General features: G+C 40.4%; 1 protein-coding gene and 1 pseudogene across 3 annotated transcripts in view; both read left to right on the top strand.

The window, feature by feature from the left end:
- Nucleotides 1-1,412: 1,412 nt before the first annotated feature.
- LOC106612945 (toll/interleukin-1 receptor domain-containing adapter protein-like) lies at nucleotides 1,413-26,120 on the top strand (annotated as a pseudogene).
- The window catches only part of LOC106612963 (CMP-N-acetylneuraminate-beta-galactosamide-alpha-2,3-sialyltransferase 4), a 56,858-nt gene continuing 38,753 nt past the window's right edge, over nucleotides 9,578-27,682 (top strand). The window contains exons 1-2 of one of the 3 annotated variants that reach the window (XM_082956367.1): nucleotides 9,578-9,841; nucleotides 22,685-22,741. The gene's annotated coding sequence lies outside the window, so the exon portion shown is untranslated. The remainder of the gene's footprint in view (nucleotides 9,842-22,684; nucleotides 22,742-27,682) is intronic. The other 2 variants (XM_014214690.3, XM_014214691.3) reach the window with 2 other exon arrangements.

Genomic DNA, 27,682 nt, shown 5'->3' with positions numbered 1-27,682 from the left:
ATGTTCCTGTCCTGCTAAGCATTCAAAATGTAACCAGTACTTTTGGGTGTCAGGGAAAATGTACATGTAGTAAAAACTACATTATTTTATTCAGGAATGTAGTGAAGTAAAAGTTGTCAAAATATAAATAGTAAAATAAAGTACCGTAATTTCCGGACTATAAGCCGCAACTTTCCCAGGCTTTGAACGTCGCGGCTTAAACAATGACGCGGCTAATATGGATTTTTCCCGCTTTCACATTTTTTTCAAAAAAAAAAACACATTCTGTGACGTGCTCAGTTTTTTTTGGCGGCATGAAGCTTTCATTAGACCAATGAAATTGCCGAACGGGTTAAGGTCAAACATCTTTTTTGTTTACTGTTTAGATTAAATCGAGCGCTCTCAAACTAACCATCATTCTGATTACGGTAGTCATTTTGTCACCCTGATTCCTGGGGGCACAACAAAGTATTTGCAGCCACTCGACATCAGTGTAAATTTAAGGTGGCGCTCCGTGTTCAGCGGGAGGCTTGGATGACAAGTGGGGAGAAATCCTTCACTAAAACGGGCCACATGCGAAGAGCAACTTATGGTCAAGTCTGCCAGTGGGTCCTGACAGCGTGGAGCATTGTCAAAAAATCCACTATCATCAACGGGTTTCGAAAGGCTGGACTGCTGCGTGTTGAAGAGGGCTCAGCGGGGGATTTGCCTCCGGATGAAAGTGACGAGGGCGACAATGAAAACGATCCAATATCGGATGAAACAATTCTGAGGCTATTCAACTCCGACACCGAAGGAGAGGACTTCAGTGGTTTCAGTGCACAGGAGGAGGAAGCCGTGTTTCGTTAAAGCCTGTGTAAAGTTCATTTGTTTCAATGTACCGGTAGGCACCTGCGGCTTATAGACATGTGCGGCTTATTTATGTTCAAAATAATTTAAAAAAAAAAAAAATTCAGTGGGTGCGGCTTATATTCAGGTGCGCTTAGTCTGGAAATTACGGTACAGATACTCAAAATAACTACTTGAAAGTATTTTTATTTAAGCACTTTACACCACTGGAAAGGACCCATTGTCACAGCTGTCAAAAGGATCGGACCAAAGTGCAGCGTGGTTGTAGTTCCAAATTTTATTACATCCGTGAAACTTTGCAAAACATAAATAACTGAATTAACAAAACAACAAACCGTGACGCAGAGAGAAACAACCACTACTCAAAAGATAATCACCCACAAAACCCAGGAAGAAAAACCCCTACTTAAATATGATCTCCAATCAGAGGTAACGAGGACCAGCTGCCTCCAATTGGAGATCAACCCCAAAAAACAACAGAAATAGAAAAACTAGAACTAAACATAGAGATAGAAAACATGGAAAAACACAAACACCCCCTGTCACGCCCTGTCCTACTCTACCATAGAAAATCACATCTTACTATGGTCAGGACGTGACAGTATGTTTAATCATCAAGTTGCAGGTTGGTTCCGTCGACTCTTGGTGAAACTTAAAGGAGAGTCTCCACAGAGCAGCTCGTCGCCACATGTACCGGGCAGGACCCATCCCCTTCTGTCGATGGTGTATTATCATTGGCTCCCACCTCCACTCCTATCCCACCACCACTTTTTCTGAGCTCCACGATTCGTTGGAGCCAGACCTACGACGTGTGTGTATGTGCCATAGTCCTATTGACATCGAAGAAGCCATCCGTCTGGCCTCTTACCTGGAGCACCCGCCATGTGGCCTGCACTGTTTCCTGCGGAAACGGGATGCCATCGTGGGGGATGCCATCCCCACTGAGCTATGCCAGGCTGTGCAGAGCAGCCATTGCTGGGCCCTTCTCGTCACCCCCAACTTTCTGCTGGATGACTGGTGCCAGTACATGATGCACCAGGCACTGTCTGAGGGGCCATGTCCAACCGGATCATTCCCCTGGTCCTCAACCTGCCTTACTCTCAGTACCCAAAGGAGCTACAGTTTTACTACTACAAGGACTTGAGCAAGAACCCAGAGCGAGGCTACACATAGGTGTAGAAGACGGTGCTGATGTGTGAGTAGTAAAAGACTGGTGGAGACTTCCTTTACAATTCTTTAGCTATTGTGAGTCTGTGTGGTTGTTGACAAAGAGTAATCTGTCAACAACAGCATGTTCAAATCTATGGCTGAATAATCTCTTTGTACTTTCCTTTGTAGACTTGGAGGACATGGTTGAAAAAGATCCTGATATAGTTGATTACAACATGGATAGTACTAGCAACAGATTGGAAGGGGCATCCTGTTCTCAAAGGACAAAACTGTCAAACTATGATCATTCTGAGCCTCTGCTTTCACTTCAAAAGATTGAGAGGACAGGTGCTGCATATTCACAGGACTATTGTAAATCTCAAGATAGCTAGAATAAACAGGGTCGCTGACTGACTTAGGGATATCCCCTTATGAAAAACACCACTGGGTACACACTGGTTGAATCGACGTTGTTTCCACATAATTTCAATGAAATTATTTTGAACCAACGTATAATAGATGTTGAATTGACGTCTGTTGCCCAGTGGGATTGCAATGGTTGACTGATCTGACATTACCACAAGTAACTTATTTTTTGTATCAGGTTTCTTATCAACAGATGTAAATATTAATACATCTAATCCATGTTATTGTGTGCAGACGTGCAATCTCAATGTACACTAATTCACACGGTGCTCAAAAGTCAGTGTTAAGTGCAACAGATACCTACTTGGACTGGGTTGTCAGTGGAATAATATGTAAACCAACATTGGGGAGTGATGCAAGATAGTAGAACAGAACATCCCTTGGTACCATTGATGTTGCTCTGATACAGTGCCTTGCAAAAATATTCACCCCCCTTGGCATTTTTCCTAATTTGTTGCATTACAACATGTAATTTATATTGATTTTTATTTGGATTCCATGTAATGGACATACAAAATAGTCAAATTTGGTGAAGTGAAAAAAATAACTTGTTTCAAAAAAATAAAAACCGATAGTGGTGCATGCATATGTATTCACCCTGTTTGCTATGAAGCCCCTAAATAAGATCTGGTGCAACCAATTACCTTCAGAAGTCACATAATTAGGTAAATAAAGTCCACCTGTGTGCAATCAAAGTGTCACATGATCTGTCACATGATCCCAGTATATATATCTATATCTATATATCTATCTCTGTTCTGAAAGGCCCCAGAGTCTGTAACACCACTAAGCAAGGGGCACTATGAAGACCAATGAGCGCCCCAAACAGGTTAGCGACAAAGTTGTGGAGAAGTACAGATCAGGGTTGGATTATAAAAACATATCTGAAACTTTGAATATCACAGAGCACCATTAAATCCATTATTAAAAAAATGGAAAGAATATGGTACCACAAACCTGCCAAAGAGGGCCGCCAACCAAAACTCACAGACCAGGCAAGGAGGGTATTAATCAGAGAGGCAACAAAGAGACCAAAGAACCCTGAAGGAGCTGCAAAGCTCCACAGCGGAGATTGTAGTATCTGTCCATAGGACCACTTTAAGCCGTACACTCCACAGAGCTGGGCTTTATGAAAGAGTGGTCAGAAAAAGCCATTGCCTCATCACCCAGAGAACACCATCCCCACAGTGAAGCATGGTGGTGGCAGCATCATGCTGTGGGTATGTTTTTCCATCGACAGGGACTAGGAAACTGGTCAGAATTGAAGGAATGATGGATGGCGCTAAATACAGGGAAATTCTTGAGGGAAACCTGTTTCAGTCTTCAAGAGATTTGAGACTGGGACAGAGGTTCACCTTCCAGCGGGATAATGACCCTAAGCACACTGCTAAAGCAACACTCGAGTGGTTTAAGGGGAAACATTTAAATGTCTTGGAATGGTCTAGTCAAAGCCCAGACCTCAATCCAATTGAGAATGTGGTATGACTTAGACTGCTGTACACCATGCAGCTGTAATTTCTGCAAAAGGTGGCTTTTTTTTTGGGGGGGGGGGGATAATTATGCACGGTCAAGTTCTGTTTTTTGTCTTAATTCTTGTTTGTTTCACAATAAAAAATATTTTGCATCTTCAAAGTGGTAGGCATGTTGTGTAAATCAAATGATACAAACCCCCCAAAAATACATTTTAATTCCAGGTTGTAAGGCAACAAAATAGGAAAAATGCCAAAGGGGGTGAATACTTTCGCAAGCCACTGTATGTCATAACCAATGTGTATAAACCCTGGATGACTGGCGGGGCTCTGTATTGAAGCCACTAGGCAGCCGTCTTGGCACTTCTTCTCAAGTGTAAAAAAGATTTTGAAAGCTATAGAAATGTATTTATTAGTTCGTGTTTGATATGTTTATTCTATTACAGACACCTTAATGTATACTTTTACATTATATTATGTAAGCTAAATATAAAACTATATACAAGCATTTTCATTAAAGTATATTTTTAGAGAGTACTAATGTTACTGTCCCACTACAAAACAGAGTCACACACTCCATATGTTTAAAATCCCAGTAATTTATTGGGTAAAACACCAATGTTTTGGCATCTTTGTGCCTTCTTCAGGGTAATGTAATGAATGCTTGAGGGGTGTGTCATAAATATTAGGTTGATTAGAATGAATTGTGCAAAACTGTTGAAAGACAATAGTTTACAGGATATTGAATATATTAGGCTATTGTTATCATTAGCATAAGATTATCATCAACATACATATAGTTGTTTAATTTCACATAGATATTTAATTGTTTCCAATTTTATAAAATGTTGGTTACATGTAATATTTTGGTTAAGCCATAATGCATAATAAGCATCATCAACAGGGGAACATGTTGGGTGTACGCTGATAAGCTGTAGAAATAATATTTTCATTTATAAAACTTGTTCACAGAAAATGTAATTGTTCATCAGAAGGGCCTGAGATCAAAGTCAATATTCAGATCACTAGGGGTTAATGTTTAGACAGGATATCCAGTAGGCCTCCCTCTGTAGTAGTAGGATCTCCATGTTTCCTCCTCTCCTTGGTAGAGCAACATGCTCAATACCTGTGTATTTGAGGGAGGAGATGGGATGGTTAGCTTCAACAAAGTGAGCTGCTACTGGATAGTCAGTGTTCTTACACCTGATTGAGCTGCGGTGTTCAGCTAGGCATTGTTTTAATTGTCTTTTCATTTGTCCTACGTAGGTTTTCCCACATGAACAGGTGATGAGATAGATTAGTCCCTTTGTCTTGCATGAGATGATAACCCTAACAGGGATTTTTCAACCTGTATGTGGGTGTCTGAAGGATGTTTTTGTAGTGCTATTGCAATGTGCGCGTAAGCCACATTTGTAGTTCCCATTTGGAATGTGTGTCTGACTGGGCTCAGGGGGCAGGTCAGATCTCACTAAGCTATCCCCAATATTGCGACCACGCTTATAGACGAGGTGTGCTATTTTTTTTGTCTGATTGCAGAATATGCCAGTGCTTTTTCAGGATTGCTTTCAGAAGGGTTGGGTTAAAATACGCATTTCAATTGAAGGCATTCAGTTGTACAACTGACTAGGTATCCCCCTTTCATTTTTATGAACATTTGGTTTACTTAGTTTTTCTTCTTTTGTTTAGTTTTTTAGCAATTCCTCTTGGTTTTTGAGATATTTTCATCATTGCAGCATCAAGAGTTTTGTCCTTGTAGCATCTCATTTGGAATGTATCTGCCATTCTCTTAGCATTGCTGTCAAAATCTGACTGGTTGCCACAGATTCGTTTAACCCTGCATAACTGGCTATATGGTAGACCATTCTTGAGAGGAAGGGGATGCGTACTATCCGCATGTAGCAGGGTATTGCAGTCTGTGGGCTGTGTATAAGTCTGTACACAAAGAAACTGTTCCTGGAGTATCCTTTAGGGGTTCTTCAAATTGAAACTGGGGGAACCCCTATAAATTACTCAAAGAACCCTTCAAAAGTGTTCAAAGAACCTGTTTTAATAAATCCTCGAAGAACCTTTTGAATAACCTTTTGGGGTGAATTTTTGACCTACCCCCTCTATTGTTATTATGATTAATAATAATATGCATAACAATAACAATATTTTAGTTCAGTGTTTATTATGATTTTAGTGTCAAAGCAGAATAAAAAAAATCTAAATATGAGGTAAACTCCCAGCAGAGCCCCCAAGTCCAATGGGTATACCCTCTGGTGTGGTAATGTGTTGATGTTCTCTGTATCCATAGCCAGAATGATTTTGCAGTGCATGGTGATCGAACAGGTTTCCTGTTATATTCAGAGGTGTAGGGAGGGTGACGTCTGTGAATCCCCCCCAAAAAATCATTTTATAGATGATTAACAAAACATGCACATGACAGTATTTATACATTCATTTTTGTAGTGAATGTAAAATAAAATAAAAACTGTTTTCATAATGGTTCTTACACATACCTTGTCCATAATATAGAGGCCTATTCAAACATGGATTTATGGAACAGTGGGGGAAAAATCCTAAATTGAGTGCAGAGACATCCAGAATGAGATTGTGATGTACTATAAGTTGGTTTGGAGTGTTTTATAACATGCTTTAGACACATTGTCATAATGCTTTGTAGTCAATGGCAAGTGATCTCAGGAAATGTGATAACACATTTCCTCTCTAACAAAACAAAATATATAAAAAAAACAGTTTGGGGGGGGGTGGGGGCAATCAACTACAATGACAGAAAGAGTGAAAATAAGGCTACATGTTAAAATGGTTGCAGTTACCCTTTAATGCCGTCATTGTAATTAAGAATTTGTTCTTAACTGACTTTCCTCGTTAAATTAAAAAAATCTAAACGCCAACCTGAACTGGAAAGGAAATAACGCTTGTTCTTAGTATCTACCACTAGGTGGTATACATCTGCCACATTTCATCACTGAAGAATGTTATACAATTAAGGAATGTTTATAAGACATAGTTTTTGCAGAAGAAGAATCAGCAGACTGAAATGTCACAATACCAACTACACCACACATCAGCAGACACAACACATAACATGAAGCATCATACTTGATCAATTTGTATTATAGCGTTACATATTAATTTCTATTCCCAAGTACCATCATCATTTTCCTTGGCCAGAGAAAATTATTTGCCAGGTTTTCCGTTGACTTCTCTGCAGTGTTGTAATTAGGGTTCTGAGGCAGATTCATTTTTGACTTTAAGTGGCTTTAGCTAAGCTTATGTTGGAGGTGGATATTTCAAATGACTTTTAAATAAGACAAAGGAGATGATTGTGGACTACAGGAAAAAGAGGACCGAGCACGCCCCCATTCTCATCGACGAGGCTGCAGTGGAGCAGGTTGAGAGCTTCAAGTTCCTTGGTGTCCACATCACCAACAAACTAACATGGTCCAAGCACACCAAGACAGTCGTGAAGAGGGCGCGACAAAACCTATTCCCCCTCAGTAGACTGAAAAGATTTGGCATTGGTCCTCAGATCCTCAAAAGGTTGTACAGCTGCACCATCGAGAGCATCCAGACTGGTTGCATCACTGCCTGGTATGGAAACTACTTGGCCTCTGACCGCAAGGCACTACAGAGGGTAGTGCGAATGGCCCAGTACATCACTGGGACCAAGCTCCCTGCCATCCAGGACCTCTATACCAAGTGGTGTCAGAGGAAGACCCTAAAAATTGTCAAAGACTCCAGCCACCCTAGTCATTAACTGTTCTCTCTGCTACCGCACGGCAAGCGGTTGCAGAGAGAACAGAATATATGTATTATCTATTTATTACTTCCATTGCACCTGTTATACTGTATGTGTGAAATGCAGGGGGCACAAATCTTGTTAATTCATTAATCAATGTGGACAGGATACAAAGTTATACAAATACGTCTCCCCTACAAAATGTATTTTAATGATGTGGTCTCTGCTACGGATTAAAGCAGATTAACAGGCATTTGAAATTAAGCCCTCTGTAAAAGGCCCTCCACCAAAGGTCCCTTTTGTTTTTTTTGGGACCAAGACAACTTTGTGTCACGAATGAAAATCGAGACTAATCTCTGAAAGGCACAGCTGCTCTAAGAAGCTTTTGTTGCCTCATAACATTTCCAGGATCAAGTATTGCCAAATAGAGGGAGATATGAATAGCCACCTTCTACAGAAGCCACCATTTCCCTGCTAATTTAATCTTATCTATATGATAAGGTCTAAGTCAATACCATGGAAATGTGCAATAGCAATACCTTTGTAAACCACAGTGAGGGGTTGCACACAGTAGATATGACCTAATTACTATTATCTTAGTCAGGAATGCTTATTGGCTGTAGTATGAACATTTGTTCGATTTAAAATGGAAAATAATATTCTGAGATGCAATACAATGAGATTACATTTGGATGGTTTGGGATATGCGTTTCTTCCAAGAGAGGTGTTTGGTTTGATTTAGGGTGCAGCAGTAAAACCTGATCAAGGATGGGAGAAGAGTTGGACATGAAAAAGTGCAGGAAAACCCCTCAAATAAGAGGCAAAATGTGTGTCAACAACTTAAAGCATGCCACACCAAGCAGAGAAACCACAGCAGCTAGGGCCAGACGATGGCTAACTGGTTTGTTCGGGACCACCAACAGCATGGAAAAGCACTCAGAGCTGTGGTTTAAATGGTGGTCATACGGGGTGGAGCAGCAACTTTTCAAACTGCAGTGACTGTGCTGGACTCAGGCTCTCTCCCACCACACAGCCAAAGCAAACAGTTGACCTCTGATGGAGGAGACTTTAGTTGTGTGGGTGATGGATAGGATGATCCACTACTTTCTGATCCACTACTTTCTGATACTTTGAAACCTGGGGCATGGGGCTGTTTGTATCAAGCGTCTCAGACTAGGAGTGCTGTTCTAGGATTAGGTCACCCCGGTCCATTCAATCTTGTTCATTGTGGTCTAAAAGGCTAAACTGATCCTAAATCAGCACTCTTACTGAGACACTTAATACTTTCAGCCCCAGGAATCTGGTCTACCCAAGTAAAGAACTGTCCTGAATGACGTTCTCCCCTTTTCAAGGGATGATTCACAGCCAAGCACCCAAAGACACATACAGATGAGACTGCAAGATGTAGATTACTGGCACTTGAAATGGACTTCTCCAACGCAGTTACATCCGAACGGAGACCGGAAGTCCTGTCTGTTTTTTTTTTACTGTGTCCTGGAACTGCCCTTGGCAAAGAATAAAAAAACATTTGCTCACCATTTTATTATTGGCTTTCAACCTTTGTAGTCTGTCAGCAATACAAAGTTCAATGTCCAGTCAAAACAAATCTTACTGTCAACTGTGGGTGTTGCCAGTAATAGTATTGGCTCTTCACACTTAAAATATATTTTGTTGTTGTTGATTAAATATTAATAAATAGGCTATTATAAAATATGATGAATTGAGAATGTGTGAAACTGTTTGTAGTTCACAGAAAAAAGCACATTTAGTTTTACTTAACTTCAGAACTTATTTAAATACAAATAGCAATGAATATTAGCATTCAATCAATCAATTGATGGATCCTTTTCTGATGGTCAATAGCTCAAGAACTGCATAAGCTGCGCATGCGTCCAAAATACATATTTTGAAAAAGGGTACGCGTTGTTCTGACTACGTTCCAATGGACCGTGCAATCTGCCTGCGGAGTTAGCAGCCAGTTAGCAAATTAATAATTGGTTGGCAATAATCTATGAAAAATGTATTTACTTCTCAAATGTGGTATGTGGCCATATGTTTTCAAGTCGTGTAGGCCTAATCAATGAAAGGGATACCACGGCGCCTCCCACTCGGTGCATAGAAACGCCTATTTCTTGCATCTCAAAGACAGCGTTTAACGTTAGTTTATTTGCCTATGATGTTCTGCTTGTGCTTCGGATTGTCAAATGTGTTAACTGAATTGCTGGTAAGTGAATTTACATTAGCTTTTTCAAGCTTTTTTTCTCGCAACCACAGCTGCCAAATACTGTGAGCTAGCTGGCTAATTTTAATCATTCAGAAAATAGCGGTTCCATGTCTAGCAATCGCATAGTGGCAACTAAAATACATCTGTTTATTTTAAAATGTATCATTTCTTTAAAAGTTCTCATTGTATACTTTTCTGAAAATATTCAATTACTTTGACATCTGTTTGCGAATGGATTTTTTTAGCATAGGATTGATACTTTGTAGCTAATAATACATTTGTAAATTTGACGCTGTTGGTTGGCAAGTTACATCACATCAAATGAGGCAGAAACAGGCACGCTCAACTTGGTCATCTTTTTAAATAAATTATGAAAAAAACGATTTTGTTGGACATAGTTTCCAAAAATTAAAAGTGAAAAACAAGTGCAACAAGGCTGTTTGATGGATTCATAATTGTTCTAGGAAAGTTTGCAGAATGGTTGTGGAAGTTGAATGGTTGTGGAACATTGAAAATGCGGTCAGGTGAGGTGGAAGATGTTATCCTTTCATCTTCACCTTCCCATAATCTCCCTAAACAGTGTGTTAACAGATTCTTGAGTGTCTATTCTGTGTTGATTCCCCACGTGCTGTCTCTCTGTCAGCAGGGACATGTCCTGAGTTTCCCCCTGTTGAAATGAAATCTGGCCCCTGAAATGGAGAGCAATGATGTTGGCAGTGGCAGTTATGACTGTCCACAAACTGTCATGCACGTTGACAGCATGCAATGTCCATTGTGTTATATTCGGCTAAATCATTGTGTTTTGATTTTGAAAGAAGATAGCAAACTGGTGAAGCTCCACATAATAGGGGAAAAAATAAATAATTATATACATTTAATTATATAATTACTATATTTTTACTAACTTTAATTCGAAGGGTGCTGACAGTCTTCTCTTTTCTATTAATGTCCCCAGCATTCTTGGATTAGGCCTAAGCATTATAAAAAAAACAGATCAATTTATAGGCCTATAGTCTTATACAGCAACACACAGGGCATGTTCAGTTTGTTGTAGGTCAGCCCACTGGTCCTAGTATTGAAAGGTATGACTCATTTTTTTTAAAGTAGCATAGTTGGTGTATAATGAGATGACCAATGTTAACTTCAATAGATTTTGTTTTCTCAGATGAACATTGAGAGACATCCAGCAACCCGAGGGTATTGTGTTGTTTTCTTAAGCGTCGGTGGGATGTCTTTATTGGATGAGTTTCCCTTTGCCCGTCTGGCTGCCATTCTGATCCTCACAGCTGGATTAAACAAACTCGCATCACATCAGTCCTCTGGACAGTACACTACGGCTGCATTTATTACACAAATTCTGATATTTTGCTCAGTTGGGGGCTGCCTGTGTAAATATGGCCCAAGTCAATGTGCAAAGGTTGCATTGGAGAGTTGACTCAAACTAATCCATGCCAGGCCCACCCACTGGGGAGCCAGGCCCAATTGATCAACAAAAAAATTGTATGCTCTTTACTTGTCAGTGTTCCAAACAGGACATTAGTGTTTGCATGTTTAGGTAACAATTCAATCAGATTGAATTCATAGCAAGCAGTGAACTGGGTTAGTCAGATTTGACTAAATGTAACAGATTAACTGGAATGACATTCACTCTCACAGGATGGGTGGCCAAAAATAACAAACTAAAAGTCACACCCCCAGTAAGCTATGAATATGACCGCAATGAGGCATGCAGTATGTCACTGTGCTTCGATGGCTATATACCGCTGCCTATTTCATTTGTTCATTTAGCAAACAAGACAGCTCATAATCCACTGCCTTTATCACAGTCAACACACCTATATTTGAGCTTTAATTAGCAAAATGTCTCAGCCACATGGCAAAATGTGTAAAATTGCAGGAAGTTAGTTGCGTTCACAAACAAAAAATACATGTATTTTTTTTGGGGGGGGGCTACCCAAATTTATACAAGCCCACCCACCAATGAATTTTTGGCCACACCACTGATCCATGCCCACTTTATTCACCATACTACTAATTTGGTGTAGGATGGCTGGTAGCCTGGTAAAGGTGCGGTGTTATCAAAGAACGGAATACAATACAAGTAGCGATGCCAATTGTCTCAATAGACTGGCAATCACAGTGGTTTCTTGGTAACAGTAGAAACATTGATTAATGTGTTACCTCATAGGCCTTTCTCATTATCTATAGTTTCCTCGATCTACAGCCATGATAAGATATCCAAGTTTTGAACTATTTATAGGTATGCAAAACATTTTAGAACCAACAAACTAGGGATGCACGATATATCGGTATCGGCCCGATGTCTAGTTTAACGCGCCGATGTTAAAAACCGATGTCAAAGCTACCGTGCATACATATATAACGTAGGTACATGATGTAATGACGCCACGTAAAATGTTGCGCTACATGTGCAACACAGCATTCCTAACCTAGCCCACACAATGTCTGCTGTGTGGATCGAGCAGTCAACAAGTCGAGTAGTCATTTGAAGGAGTAAGAAAATTTCAGCGAGACAACTCAAAGGCGAAATCCATTAAAGCCAAAATAATGAAATTCTTTGCCCTTGATAATCAACCGTTCTGTCATGGGTGTTGTTGGCTTTCGCTGACATGTCGTACACACTACCAAGTGCGCTATTTTTCAGATGTTGCCCTACCGGAGTTACACATTAATAGCGTCACTGCTATTAGTTTCACGACATACATACTATGGAACGCCATTTGGGTCTTTGCGTGTCAAAATATACAGTAGCACTGTCAAAGCTGTACAAAAAAAGTCTGCAAACACCGGCCACGAACTATGTGTTTACAATACCACGTTGGTAATAAAGCATCATTTGTTCGACTGCAACTTCTGGGGTAGCTAGCTTTAGCTTGGTACCTAGCTAGCACCAATACAACCAGCCTAAAAACAATGACCAGTAGAAACTGCAGTCATTTTCATTATTCTTAGCAATGATTTAGGAATCTTTAAGTATTAGCTAGGTTGCCACTTTGTTGTTCGCCTATTGAAATTGAACTTCAGTTCATGAAAATAAATAGCTAGCCAGCTACTCAACCCTGTTGTCCAAAGTTAACGTTATAAGCAGCCAGCTAGATTCATCTGGCTTGTGAGGCTCGACCGGACGGGGTTTTGTGTTGTGAAGCTAGCCACAATAAGGATTAGGCACAATAGTGGAATTTGCAGTTTTCTAAATAAAAATATGTCATTGACAGTGATGCAAATGAATACAAATAGTAGAATTATGCCATACTTTTATTTTGAAGGCTAACTGCAAAGTCCACTATTGTGGCTAATCCTAATTGTGGCTAGCTCCTCTTGATGGGTCCGACCAGCATTAATTAAATAACTGTCTTATAAATTAGGGTTATTTTAGATGACACCTAGCTATATAGTTAGCTAGCTAACTATAGCTACTGAAACAGATTATGTAGTTTTTGCTATATTTTCGGGGAAAAACATTGTTTGCATACATTAGATAGCTAGCTTTTTTCCCGCCTTTGTCTTGCTCACATTGAGGGAGAGGTTGTTGTCCTGGCACCACACTGCCAGTTCTCTGACCTCTTCCCTGTAGGCCGTCTCATTGTTGTCAGTGATCAGGCCTACCACTGTTGTGTCATCAGCAAACTTAATAATGGTGTTGGAGTCGTGTTTGGCCACGCAGTCGTGGGTGAACAGGGAATACAGGAGGGACTAAGTACACACCCCTGAGGGGCCCCAGTGTTAACCTCTTGGGTAGGGTGCAGTATTTTCACGTCCGGATGAAAAGCGTGCCCAAAGTAAACTGCCTGTTACTCAGGCCCAGAAGCTAGGATATGCATAGAATTGGTAGACTTGGATAGAAAACTCTAAAGGTTCTAAAACTGTTAAAATAATGTCTGTGAGTATAACAGAACTGATATGGCAGGCGAAACACCGAGGACAAACTCCAAAAAATAATAATTTCTGCCTACCACTGTTTCCAATGGCTTTCATGTTTATTATGAGGCGAAGTCCTCCCAGATTGCAGTTCCTCGGGCTTCCACTAGATGTCAAGTCTTTAGAAAGAGTTTCAGGCTGGTTTTTGGAAAAATGAGCTAGAAGTAGTTTTTCTAAGTGGCTCCAATTTTGGCTGTAGTGTTTCCATGCGCGTGGATGAAAGCGTGTTTTGTTATTTATCTCCGGTAATGAACATACTATTCTCCGTCTTAAATGTTATCATTAATTTACGTATTAGGGTACCTGAGGTTTGATTATAAATGTTGTTTGACTTGTTGGATAAGTGTATTGGTAACGTTTGGGATTCATTTTGTATGCATTTCGAAGGAGAGAAACCGGTGGATTATTGAATGAAGCGTGCCAGCTAAACTGAGATTTCATGGATATAAAGAAGGACTTTATCCAAAAAAATGACAATTTGTGATGTAACTGGGACCTTTTGGAGTGCCAACAGAAGAAGATCTAAGGTAAGGCATTTATTATATCACCATTTCTGACTTTCGTGTCACACCTGCCTGGTTGAAAAATGTTTTTCATGGTTTTGTATGCGGGGTGCTGTCCTCAGATAATCGCATGGTGTGCTTTCGCTGTAAAGCCTTTTTGAAATCTGACACAGGGGCTGGATTAACAAGAAGTTAAGCTTTATTTTGATGTATAATACTTGTATTTTCATGAATGTTAAATATTTATATTTCTGTAATTTGAATTTCGCGCTCTGCAATTTCACCAGATGTTGGCCAGGTGGGACGCTACCGTCCCACCTGCCCATAAGAAGTTAAGGATCAGCATGGGAAATGGTTAACCCATGGGGCGCCCGTCAGGAAGTCCAGGATCCATTTGCAGAGGGAGGTGTTTAGTCCCAGAGTCCTTAGCTTAGTGATGAGCTTCGTGGGCATTATGGTGTTGAACACTGAGCTGTAGTTGATGAACAGCATTCTCACATAGGTGTTCCTTTTGTCCAGGTGAGAAAGTGTGGAGTGCGATTGAGATTGTGTCATCTGTGGATCTGTTGGGTCGGTATGCAAATTGGAGTGGGTCTAGGGTGTCCGGGAGGATGCTGTTGATGTGAGCAATGACCAGCCTTTCAAAGCACTTCATGGCTACCAACGTAAGTGCCACAGGGCGGTAATAATTTAGGCAGGTTACCTTCGTTTTCTTGGGCATTCAATCTTAATCCTGTATTGATGCTTTGCTTTTTTGATGGTTCGTCTGAGGGCATAGCGGGATTTCTTATAAGCGGCCGGATTAGTCTCCCGCTCCTTGAAGCGGCAGCTCTAGCCTTTAGCTTGATGCGGATGTTGCCTGTAATCCATGGCCTCTGGTTGGGATATGTACGTACAGTCACTGTGGGGATGAAGTGTAACAGCCGCCTCATCTGACCACTTCCGTATTGAGCAATTCACTGGTATTTCCTGCTTTAGTTCTCTTGTAAGCAGGAATCAGGAGGATAGAATTGTGGTCAGATTTACCAAATGGAGGGTGGGGGAGAGCCTTGTATGCAACTCTGTGTGTGGAGTAAAGGTGGTCTAGGATTTCCCCCCCCCCCCCGGTTGCACATGTGACATGCTGGTAAAAATGAGGTAAAACTGATTTAAGTTTGCCTGCATGAAAGTCCCCGGCCACTAGGAGCGCCACTTCTGGGTGAGCATTTTCTTCTTTGCTTATGGCCTTATAGAGTTGGTTGAGACTGCTCTTAGTGCCAGCTTCGTTTTGTGGCGGTAAATAGACGGCTACGAATAATACAGATGAGACAAGCTTATTTGACACGACAGATAGTGTTTTGACACACAAAGACCCAAACGGCGTTCCATAGAAATCCTGGTTGTGAATGAAGCGACTGAACAAATGAACAGTGAAACAGCACTGCAAGTAAGTGAAAGAAATAGGTTTTGAATATGTTTTACTGGTTATGGGGACATATGTAAATGCCAACAAAACACCTTTTTGGTGTGTGTGTGTGTGTGTAACTAGGCAAGTCAGTTAAGAACAAATTCTTATCTACAATTATGGCCCGGACAACGCTGGGCCAATTGTGCGCCGCACTATTTGACTCCTAATAAAGTCCGGATGTAATAGAGACTCGATTTGAACCAGGGACTGTAGTGACGCCTCTTGCACTGAGATGCAGTGACTTGGACCGCTGCGTCTGTGTGTGTGTTAACTATTTAACTCATCGGTATAATTTTTTTTGGTGAGGAAAATATTGGATTTCGGTGTCTGACAAATAGCATATCGGTGCATCACTACAACAAACAAATATGAGAAATGGTTAACCCATGTGGTTTGTCACAACGTCGATGCATCATGTTTGTGCAGACTAAATTTACTTTACAAATGAAGGTTTGTTATAATATTGTAATAACACATGAAAAGTAAGCACTGTACTGTTCATCACCAGTGTCAGACTAGACTGATACTTATCCTAGGGATGCAGGCTTGCTCTGTACAGTAGACTACATGGGTTTGTCTTTTTTAATGTGATGCTAAGTTTAAACAGTGACAAAATGCCACACCACAGAGCCCAGGGAACTGGAGAGAAAATATGCAATCCTGCTGAAACTTTATCTTCGGAGTCAGGGAGTCATCTGTTGTTAGCCTAACTCAGGAACATGATGGCATCACTCTCCAAGCGTCCTCCATTATGTTAGGCCTAATGTTAAAAGGAAAGGCTGTTCTTGGTGTTGCTGCATTCCCTCATTCTTCACTCTCCTGTATCAGGCCCGTTGGTTGTGTTCGTGACCCATCGTTTGTTGTCATCTCAATGTAACATACAGGGTGCTGATGTAGCACGCAGTGATTAGGCTAAGTCTGGTGTCTCTCGCCAAGTATTGTTCCTTATAAGAGCTGTTCAGTTAAAGTGTTTTTCAGATACTAAGCACCTTGTTCAGACCTTACCTAACCTAATGCATACTTGAACGTTTTTTTCACCCCATAAAAGCTCAGTCATAATATTATTGTTAGGCTATTTTCTAAAGTTGTCTGGCATGGCTGCATATGTTACATTGTTTTGTTTTACGGATTGAGTTGTGTGAGCTGAATACATGCACACATGGCTTTGTTTTATTCAGGATTGAGAGAAATCAGATGGCCAGTAATTTTTGGATTAGATGGTAATGTTCCTTCAGTACATTTTCATATTGGCTGAAGGATCAAGGCCTGTAGCCTTCTTGCTGGTATTAGCAAGATACTACAATAAGGAGGCCTAATGGTAATGCTTAGACTATTGTCATTTTTCTGCTTGCTAATCACATAATAAACCGTTATAACACAGTTGAAATTACAGATTATTGTTTATAAACAAAATAACTAATAATAAACAGCCCAACTACTTATAAACCCTTTTTAAATCATTCATAAAGTAGGCTATACCTTAATGTAAAGCGTTGTTACCAGCTTCTATCCCCAAGCCATAAGACCGCTAAATAGCTAACAAAAAGGCTACACAGACTATCGGAGTTGACCTTGGTATTTTATTCTTATTTTTGCACTTTCCCTATGCACACTCACAGGCCCTACCCCCTACTGACACAAGGGCTGGGCGATATGGCCAAAATATATCTCGATATAGATAATTTCATATAACGATACATATCACGATATAGCACATTTTCTGTAAATTCAATGAATAAAATGACCACATGTAAAGGCCTATTTCTTATTACATTTTGAATTATACTCAACAAATAAAAAGGTACTTACTCATATTGTCACGATCGTCGTATTGATTTGACCAAAACGCAGCGGGAGTGTGTATATTCATCTTCTTTTTATTAGGCAGAAAGAAGGAAAACCAAAACACACGTATACAAAAACAACGACGACGATAAACAGTCCTGTAAGGCTTACAGCTATACAAGGAACAACTACCCACAAAATCCCATAGAAAAAACACCCCTCTTAAATAGGACCTTCAATTAGAAGCAACTAGGAGCAGCTGCTTCCAATTGAAGGTCAGCCCAACAAACACCACATAGAAATAGACATACTAGAACTAACATAGAAATAGACTAACAAGAACATAACCCAACAAAACCCGAAACACTCTAAATAAACACACCCCTGCCACGTCCTGACCAAACTACAATAACAAATAACCCCTTATGCTGGTCAGGACGTGACACATATTTGATTATTTATTTTATATAGAACCTGTGCAAATGTTCTATTAAGCATGTAACAAAATATAAAATATGAATGTATAAAATCTGAAAAGGTAAATAGAAAACACTTCAACTATAGTTGCAAACAAAATAAATATAGGCCTAAAATATATATTTATATTTGGGTGCTTGCCTGTTTTGCATGTTATTTTGGCATTAATACGTGTCACATATCTGTTTCAGTATGATATATTGGATAAAGTAATAAAGAGACTCCAATGTCTAGTTCAATAGCCTTGTTCATGCATTGTACAAATCCCTACACGCGGAGTCCGGGGAACAGTCCGGCTAGTCGATTACCTATCAACTAGACTCCGTAACAATATCCATTTGCATTTGGTACCTTGGGTCAAGTGTTAGCACCAACTGGATATCATAAGGTGAATGCACCAATTTGTAAGTCGCTCTGGATAAGAGCGTCTGCTAAATGACGTAAATGTAAAATGTAAATGTAACTCATGAAAACCCCGTTTCTCGACCGTGTAAATTGGGGCCATGTCTTTGCAGATGTAAGTTGTAACGACAGCAGTTATCTCCTTCCATCTTCGTGATTCTTTGCCATATGGTGTGCCGCGGGCAAAAGCCTCTTGCAACGTCTGAGTCAGGTTTGTTTTGAGCACTCAACTGTACTTTTTTGAGTCTCATCTGTAGACTCTCCGTACTGTTTCACATGATTCTTGCGTAGGTGGTAAAAGAGGTTAGTGGTGTTTGAGGTTAGCGGCATATTTTGCAGTGGATGGTTTTCTGGTCCGTGTCAGACTTTTCATACTCAAACCACATCCATGCGACCGAAGTTGCCCCTCTTTTAGGTACGAGCTCCGTGCTCTGTGTCACGTTCACTCTCTTCCATGTTTGTTTGTGTTGCAAATTGCCGTGTGGAAGAACGCAAAGCGTCGTCCAATTGACGAAACATATTGCCGCAAAGAGTGGGATTTGCGACACAAAGAAATAAACGATAGACGTTTTTCTATCGTTTCATATTATGCTCTATCGTCACACGATATATATCGCCCAGCCCTAACTCACACTGATATTCCAACACACATACAAACACTTGGTGCGGTAGGTAGCCTAGTGGTTAGAGTTTTGGACTAGTCACCGAAAGGTTGCAAGATCAAATCCCCGAGCTGACAAGGTATTAATCTGTCGTTTTGCCCCTGAACAAGGTAGTTAACCCACTGTTCCTAGGTCGTCATTGAAAATAAGAATTTGTTCTTAACTGACTTGCCTGGTTAAATAAAGTAAAAATAAAAAACTCACGCCATAATTTGCTCACACACACATAATATGCAGAAACTGTTTATACTGACTCTACACACACACCCACTCTCATACAATCATTATATAGGCTGCTGCTACTCTGTTTATCATATATCCTGATGCCTAGTCACCTACCTCTATACATATCTACCTATCGATTCAGTATCCCTGCACATTGGGGTATGCGGGACACACTATTCAACAGCCAGTGAAATAGCAGGGCGCCAAATTCAAAACAACAAAAATCTCATAATTCAAATTTCTCAAACACACAACTATTATATCCCATTTTAAAGATACACTTCTCGTTAATCCAACCACATTGTCCGATTTCAAAAAGGCTTTATGGCGAAAGCATAACATTAGATTATGTTAGGACAGCGCCGAGACAAGAAAAACCACATAGCCATTTTCCAAGCAAGGAGAGGCGTCACAAAAACCAGAAATACAGCTAAAATGAATCACTAACCTTTGATGATCTTCATCAGATGGCACTCATAGGACTTCATCTTACACAATACATGTATGTTTTGCTCGATAAAGTCCATATTTATATCCAAAAACCCCATTTTACATTGGCGTGTAATGTTCAGAAATGTTTTGCCTCCCAAAACTTCCGGTGAATGAGCACATCGATTTACAGAAATACTCATCATAAACATTGATAAAATATTGAACTCTTATTCAAAGAATTATAGATACACTTCTCCTTAATGCAACCGCTGTGTCAGATTTCAAAAAAGCTTTACAGCGAAAGCACACGTTGAAATAATCTGAGTACGGCGCTCAGTCACAAAACCAAACCCGCCATTTTGTAGAGTCAACAAAACTCAGAAATAGCATTATAAATATTCACTTACCTTTGATGATCTTCATCGGAATGCACTCCCAGGAATCCCAGTTCCACAATAAATGTTCATTTGTTTCGATAAAGTCCATCGTTTATGTCCAAATACCTCCTTTTTGATCAAGCGTTCAGTCGAGTTATCCAAATCCAGTGTGCTTGCGCAGTTAGTTCAGATGAATAGTCAAAAAAGTTATAATACAGTTCGTAGAAACATGTCAAACGATATATAGAATCAATCTTTAGGTTGTTTTTATCATAAATCTTCCATAATATTCCAACCGGACGATTCCTTTGTCTTCAGAAATTAAAAGGAACACAGCTAACTCTGATGTGATTGCGCGCCACTGAGCTCATGTCATTTTCTCAGTCATCTGACTCCATATGCTCTTATTCTCTCCCCATTCACAGTAGAAGCATGAAACAACGTTCTAAAGACTGTTGACATCTAGTGGAAGCCTTAGGAAGTGCAAAATGACCCCATTGACACTGTATACTGGATAGGGAATCACTTGAAAAACTACAAACCTCAGATTTCCACACTTCCTGGTTGGATTATTTCTCAGGTTTCTGCCTGCCATATGAGTTCTGTTATACTCAGAGACATCATTCAAACAGTTTTAGAACCTTCAGAGTGTTTTCTATTCAAATCTAATAAAATCTAATAATATGCATATCTTAGCTTCTGGGACTGAGTAGCAGGCAGTTTACTATGGGCACGCTTTTCATCCGGACGTCAAAATACTGCCTCCTACCCTAGAGAAGTTAATATGGACCTGGACCTGACTGACCCTGTGTATAGTATGCTTGCTTACTTACTTTATTGTGTTTTTCTTATTTTTATATCTTGTGTTTTTGTTCTACTTTGTTATTTTTAGTATTACATTGTTATTGGCTACTGCATTGTTTTCACTGTATTTGTGGATGTGACATTGAAACTTAAGTAGACTTACTCATCTGAAAATGTTGCAGTTATTTTTCCCATGAAAGGAATTTTTCTCAGTTAAAGACGTAATCTCAAATCCAATAGTATTGGTCTATAATTTCAGGTTGTATGACTCCTTAGGGAGACTATTGACATCTTTATCTCTGCTGTGTTTGAGTTTGCCTCAGCCTGGCCAAACAGCCTAGCTCCCATCCACAGGTAGAAGAGCACTTACAGTAAAGTCGTAAAAAAATCAGCGGTAGCTGTGTGGTGCCTCAGACAGACCTGGATCGGATCCCCTCTACGTATGCTAAGGGGCCTGAGGACTTGGGCCTCTGCCAGCCCCACTGTATCCTACCCAGCACTTGGCCCTCTCTTCTCCCAGGCTGCTCCCCACATGCCACACAGACAGTCATTGTGCTGCCTTTGAGAACCTGTGCCTCCTGCTCAGAGCAGGCATGTGGAGCTGGTTAGAGCTCCCTCAAAGAAGTCCTCTCACACACTGCGTCATGGAAAAGAGCACTGGGGCTCATAGAGGCAAGAGTTGTCAGGTAGCATATGGCACCGTTGGTTAGGGCTATACAATGCATATCTTTTTCATTGATTACTCTAGTACTCATGTCCAATATTCTCATTATCACTCATTTTGTTGTCATGTAATTGTTTAAAATGATAGTGGTTAAAATGGTGGAATTAGCCTGAACGAGACTATTCAAAGCTTTTTGATTATTTCTTCTCCAGTCATATGCTTATTTCATGAATACAATTTAGCAGGCTACCCTGCTAATAAAGATGACGTACCCTAAGGTAAAATAGTGTGAAACTTGAAAAACATTGGTCAAATATAGCCTGATTGCGTCTCTTTTCAGCTATAACATTCCACTCGTTGTAGGCTTACTCTATCTCGTTTGCCACAGACACAATGTGTGGCATGTTACAGATACTGGTACCCAGACTAGGTCAATCAGTCTATATCTTCATAACTTTCTTGTTGGTTGATAATTAAAATTGATGAATGGAACAGTCATGTGTCCCTGACTTTGTCTGTTTGAGTGTCAGTGATTCTGTGTGTCTCTGTTCACATGTGAGTTCGCCTATGGAGGAGAAAGGAGAGGGAGTTATGTGATTGTGGACAGCTACAGCATAGCTCCTAATGAAGGAGCCTTTATACCCTCCTGATGTTGGCATATTGGCTACAGCTGAAAGACAGTGTTAAAAGTTCTTCACACAATGCTTGACTCAAGGGTGGAAGAGTTAGCATTGGAATTAAAGTCAATTGGGGTTAATTTTAAACCACTTGGGAAATGATTCAATTTGGCTATGGTTTGATGTTCAGTTTGCCTATTCATGATTTGTGAGTCAGAATCCTGTTTAGAAATACCAATTAAAGATAGTTGGTTGAATGATGAGATCACGGCATTCTGCACTTAAAGTTGAGGAATGATAATATTCTTAGCATGGAGATAAAGCAAGCATCCTTTCTTACTGGTTTCCACCAGTCATGCACTCAGTTTGACAGTTTCTAATACTGGTTGTCTTCATTGTATAAACCACTATTAAGGATATTATATTATTATAGTCATACATTTGATCACCACATCAGTTACCACTTTATATCGTTCTCCATTGTCTTAATAATTTCCTTTGTTGTACAGGGAGGAACCCAGAGTCTCAACACATCCACCCTTTAAAGGACATGGAGAAAGGCAAAGGTATGGGATTTAGGTTATCGACAGGGCTTTGATTGCTTATAAGACTGCTTAGTAATATACAGTGCCTCCGGGAAAGTATTCAGACCCCTTGACTTTTTCCACATTTTGTTACATTACAGACTTATTCTAAAATGGATTAAAAATAAATACATCTTTAGCAATCTACACACAATACCGATAATGAGCGAAAACAGGTTTTTAGAAATGTTTGCAAATGTATTACAAATAAAAAACAGATACCTTATTTACATAAGTATTCAGACCCTTTGCTATCAGAGGTGCGTCCTGTTTCCATTGATCATTCTTGATGTTTCTTTGGTCTTGGCCATGGTGGAGAGTTTGGAATCTGATTGATTGATTGCTTCTGTGGACAGGTGTCTTTTATACAGGTACCAAACTGAGATTAGGAGCACTCCCTTTAAGAGTGTGCTCCTAATCTCAGCTCGTTACCTGTATAAAAGACACCTGAGAGCCAGAAATCTTTCTGATTGAGAGGGGGTCAAATACTTATTTCCCTCATTAAAATGCAAATCATTTTATAACATTTTTTTACATGCGTTTTTCAGGATTTTGTTGTTGTTTTTCTGTCTCTCACTGTTCAAATAAACCTACCATTAAAATTATAGACAGATAATTTCTTTGTAAGTGGGCAAACGTACAAAATCAGCAGGGGATCAAATACTTTTTCCCCCCACTGTATATACATATATGTTTTATACAAATCGACTTAGTCATGTGTGCATACATTTTACGTATTGGTGGTCCCAGGAATCGAACCCACTACAATCAACCCCAATCGACCCCACTACCCAAGCTTGTGTCCCTCCGTTATGTAACAGGTTGTACAAAGGACAATTTAAGCCTACTAGAAAGTGTGTTCCCTCAGGCCTGGAGGGAAGCAAAAGTCATTCTGCTGCCCAAGAATAGTATAGCCCCCTGTACTGGCTCAAATAGCCGACCAATCCGCCTGTTACCAACCCTTACTAAACTTTTGGAATAAAATATGTTTGACCAGATACAATGCTATTTTACGGTGAACAAATTGACAGCAGACTTTCAGCACGCTTATAGGGAAGGGCATTCAACAAGCTCAGCACCTACACAAATGACTGATTGGCTGAGAGAAATTGACGATAAAAATACGTTTTGTTAGACTTCGGAGCAGCTTTTCACATTATCGATCATAGTCTGTTGCTGGAAAAACTTGTGTAAGGGCTTTACACCCCCTGCTATATTGTGGATAAAGAGTTACCTGTCTAACAGAAAACAAGGGTGTTCATTAATGGAAGCCTCTCTAGCATAATCCAAGTAGAATCAGGAATTCCCCTGGGCAGCTGTCTAGGCCCCTTACTTTTTTCAATTTTACTAGTCAAATCACATTTTATTTGTCACATGCCCGAATACAGCAGGTGTAGACCTTACCGTGAAATGCTTACTTACAAGCCCTTAACCAACAATGCAGTTCAAGAAATAGCGTTACTAAAATATTTACAGGAAATGTACATAACAATAACGTGGCTATATACAGGGGGTACCGGTACAGAGTCAATGAGCGGGGGTACAGGTTAGTCGAGAGAATTTGGAAAGTGACTATGCATAGATAATAAACAGCGAGTAGCATCAGTGTAAAAACAAAGGGGGGGTCAATGTAAATAGTCCAGGTGGGCAGTCTTATTGCTTGGGGGTAGAAGCTGTTAAGGAGGCTTTTGGTCCAAGACTTGGCGCTCCGGTACCGCTTGCCGTGTGGTAGCAGAGACAGTAAAACCAGTGTGTCCATGTATGCGGATGACTCGACACTATACACGTCAGCTACTACAGCGACTGAAATGACTGCAACACTTAACCTCTTACATCTAGACGTTCCGCTAGCGGAACACCTGCTCCAATATCCAATGATAGGCGTGGCGCGAATTACAAATTCCTCAAAAATACAAAAACTTCAATTTTTCAAACATATGACTATTTCACAGCATTTTAAAGACAAGACTCTCCTTTATCTAACCACACTGTCCGATTTCAAAAAGGCTTTACAGCGAAAGCAAAACATTAGATTATGTCAGCAGAGTACCAAGCCAGAAATAATCAGACACCCATTTTTCAAGCTAGCATATAATGTCACAAAAAACAGCTAAATGCAGCACTAACCTTTGATGATCTTCATCAGATGACACACCTAGGACATTATGTTATACAATACATGCATGTTTTGTTCAATCAAGTTCATATTTATATCAAAAACCAGCTTTTTACATTAGCATGTGACATTCAGAACTAGCATACCCCCCGCAAACTTCCGGGGAATTTGCTAACAATTTACTAAATTACTCACGATAAACGTTCACAAAAAGCATAACAATTATTTTAAGAATTATAGATACAGAACTCCTCTATGCACTCGATATGTCCGATTTTAAAATAGCTTTTTGGTGAAAGCACATTTTGCAATATTCTAAGTACATAGCCCAGCCATCACGGGCTAGCTATTTAGACACCCGGCAAGTTTAGCACTCACCAATATCAGATTTACTATTATAAAAGTTTGATTACCTTTTGTTGTCTTCGTCAGAATGCACTCCCAGGACTGCTACTTCAATAACAAATGTTGGTTTGGTCCAAAATAATCCATCGTTATATCCGAATAGCGGCGTTTTGTTCGTGCGTCCCAGACACTATCCGAAATGGTAAATCAGGGTCGTGCGCATGGCGCAATACGTGACAAAAAAATCTAAATATTCCATTACCGTACTTCGAAGCATGTCAACCGCTGTTTAAAATCCATTTTTATGCCATTTTTCTCATAAAAAAGCGATAATATTCCAACCGGGAATGTCCATTTAGCTAAACAGAGGAAAGAAAACAAAGCTTTCGGTCGACGCGGGCACGAGCCTGAGTCTCAGAGTACTGTAACCAGCCACTACCCAAACGCGCTACTTTTTTTCAGCCAGAGCCTGCAAAGCCATGATTCAGCATTTTGCCGCCTTCTGAGAGCCTATGGCAGCCGTGGGAAGTGTCACGTTAGAGCAGAGATCCTTAGTAAATGATAGAGATGGAAAAGAAGTTCAAGAAATGGTCAGACAGGCCACTTCCTCTAAAGGAATCTCTCAGGTTTTGACCTGCCATTTGAGTTCTGTTATACTCACAGACACCATTCAAACAGTTTTAGAAAATTTAGGGTGTTTTCTATCCATATGTAATAAGTATATGCATATTCTAGTTACTGGGTAGGAGTGGTAACCAGATTAAATCGGGTATGTTTTTTATCCAGCCGTGTCAATACTGCCCCCTAGCCCTAACAGGTTAAGGTGGGAGACATGGACAACACGCATACCTTCACCTGTGTCCTTTTCTCCACTCTGTAGTTCAGAGTCTTGCCATTTAGGAGCGAGCTTGGCTTAAAAGAATTGTTCAACTTTTGAGTATGGATGATCGCGAAGCCACACCCGATCACTAACCTGGAACTGGATGTCTCGTCTCTTCTTATCATAATTTCTCTTCTGCTTGAGATGAGCCTTGATCATGTTCTTTGAGATGAGCTCTCAAGTCGTGAAGATGGACTACCTGGTCATAGCAGATTCTGGAGTAACATGCTGGGGCTGTAGCACCATATCCAAGGGTCCTCGGAAGGGACGACTCCGGTTCAGCTCTGCAGGGGTGACTCCAGTGGACTCTTGCACAGCAGAATTCAGGGCAAATCGAAACTCGTGAAGGTACTTGTCCCAGTGTTTGTGCTTGGTCCCTACATAGGAAGCAACCATTGTCTTCAAGGTTCTATTAACCCTCTCTGTGAGGTTGGTCTGTGGGTGATAGGCAGTGGTAAACTTCTGTCTCAGGTTCCATCTTTGGCAGGTCTCCTCAAAGAGATCAGAGACGATTGGGGAACCTCGGTCAGACAGGATGTAATCAGGCACTCCCCAGCGAGTCAGGATCCCGTTCATGAGGATGTTAGAGACGGTCCTCGCTGTGGCCTGACAAAGGGCAAAGAGCTCCACCCACTTGGAATAGTGTTCAACAAAAACAAGAATTTACACATTCTGATTTTAGCTTCTAGGAAATGGACCCATCAAATCCACTCCTAACATTTCCCAAGGTTGGGTAACCACAGTTTGCTGCAACTTGCCAGCTGGCTTTTTGCCTTCTGGTTTGTACATTTGACAAAACTGACAGTTTCAGATGTGTGACTTCACATCCATGCCCAGATCTGGTCATGGATGTGTAATACAGTACAGTAATGCTTGTAACCGCTTATAGGTTTTGAACCTGCCCAAATTACCAGCTAACGGGTCTTCATGGAAATGTTGCAGCATTTGAAGGTGTGGAGGTTCAGGTATGTACATTTTGGTAGAGTGTTCTGTGAGGTAGTTGTACAACACGGTAGACTTTGTCTTAAATGATGGTCAGCTTTGTGGTAGGATTGACCATCTTTTCTCCATCTTCCAGGATAGTCTGGTACAAAGCCTGTACTTCTGGATCATCCTGTTGGGCCTTCCATATGGCTAAACAGGGCAGTAGCACATGTAAGATGAGGGCCAGTGTTACCACCAGCAGGAGCTCTGGATAAGGCATCTGGAACAGTGTTGTACTTTCCTTTCTTTGATTCTACAGCAAAGGTGAACTCTTGCAACTGTAGAGCCCATCTACGGTTTTAATTGGAAAAATGCTTCTCACTCTGCTTGTGTGGAAACCAGTAGCAATTGTGTGCGATATCAATCTGGACACCACTGAAGTACATGAAATCAATTCCCAACACGACAGGAAAAGCAAGGGTCTTGGAATGTAGAATAACAGAAGGAATCAAATAGGAGTGGTTACACAGTCGGAACTCTACCTCACTCCATCCAAGACGTCGTTTAGCCCCACCGTCAGCCAGATATAGAGGACCTTCTGTCCATGGCTTCAAGTTGTATTGTGGACCTTTATCCTCCTTCCACAGCTTCTCAATGA

The sequence above is a fragment of the Salmo salar genome, chromosome 09 (assembly GCF_965601325.2).
Source record: "Salmo salar chromosome 09, fSalSal1, whole genome shotgun sequence".
Taxonomy (NCBI): Eukaryota; Metazoa; Chordata; class Actinopteri; order Salmoniformes; family Salmonidae; genus Salmo; species Salmo salar.
Note: the sequence above shows the minus strand (reverse complement) of the source record. Positions and strands in the feature narration are given on the sequence as shown.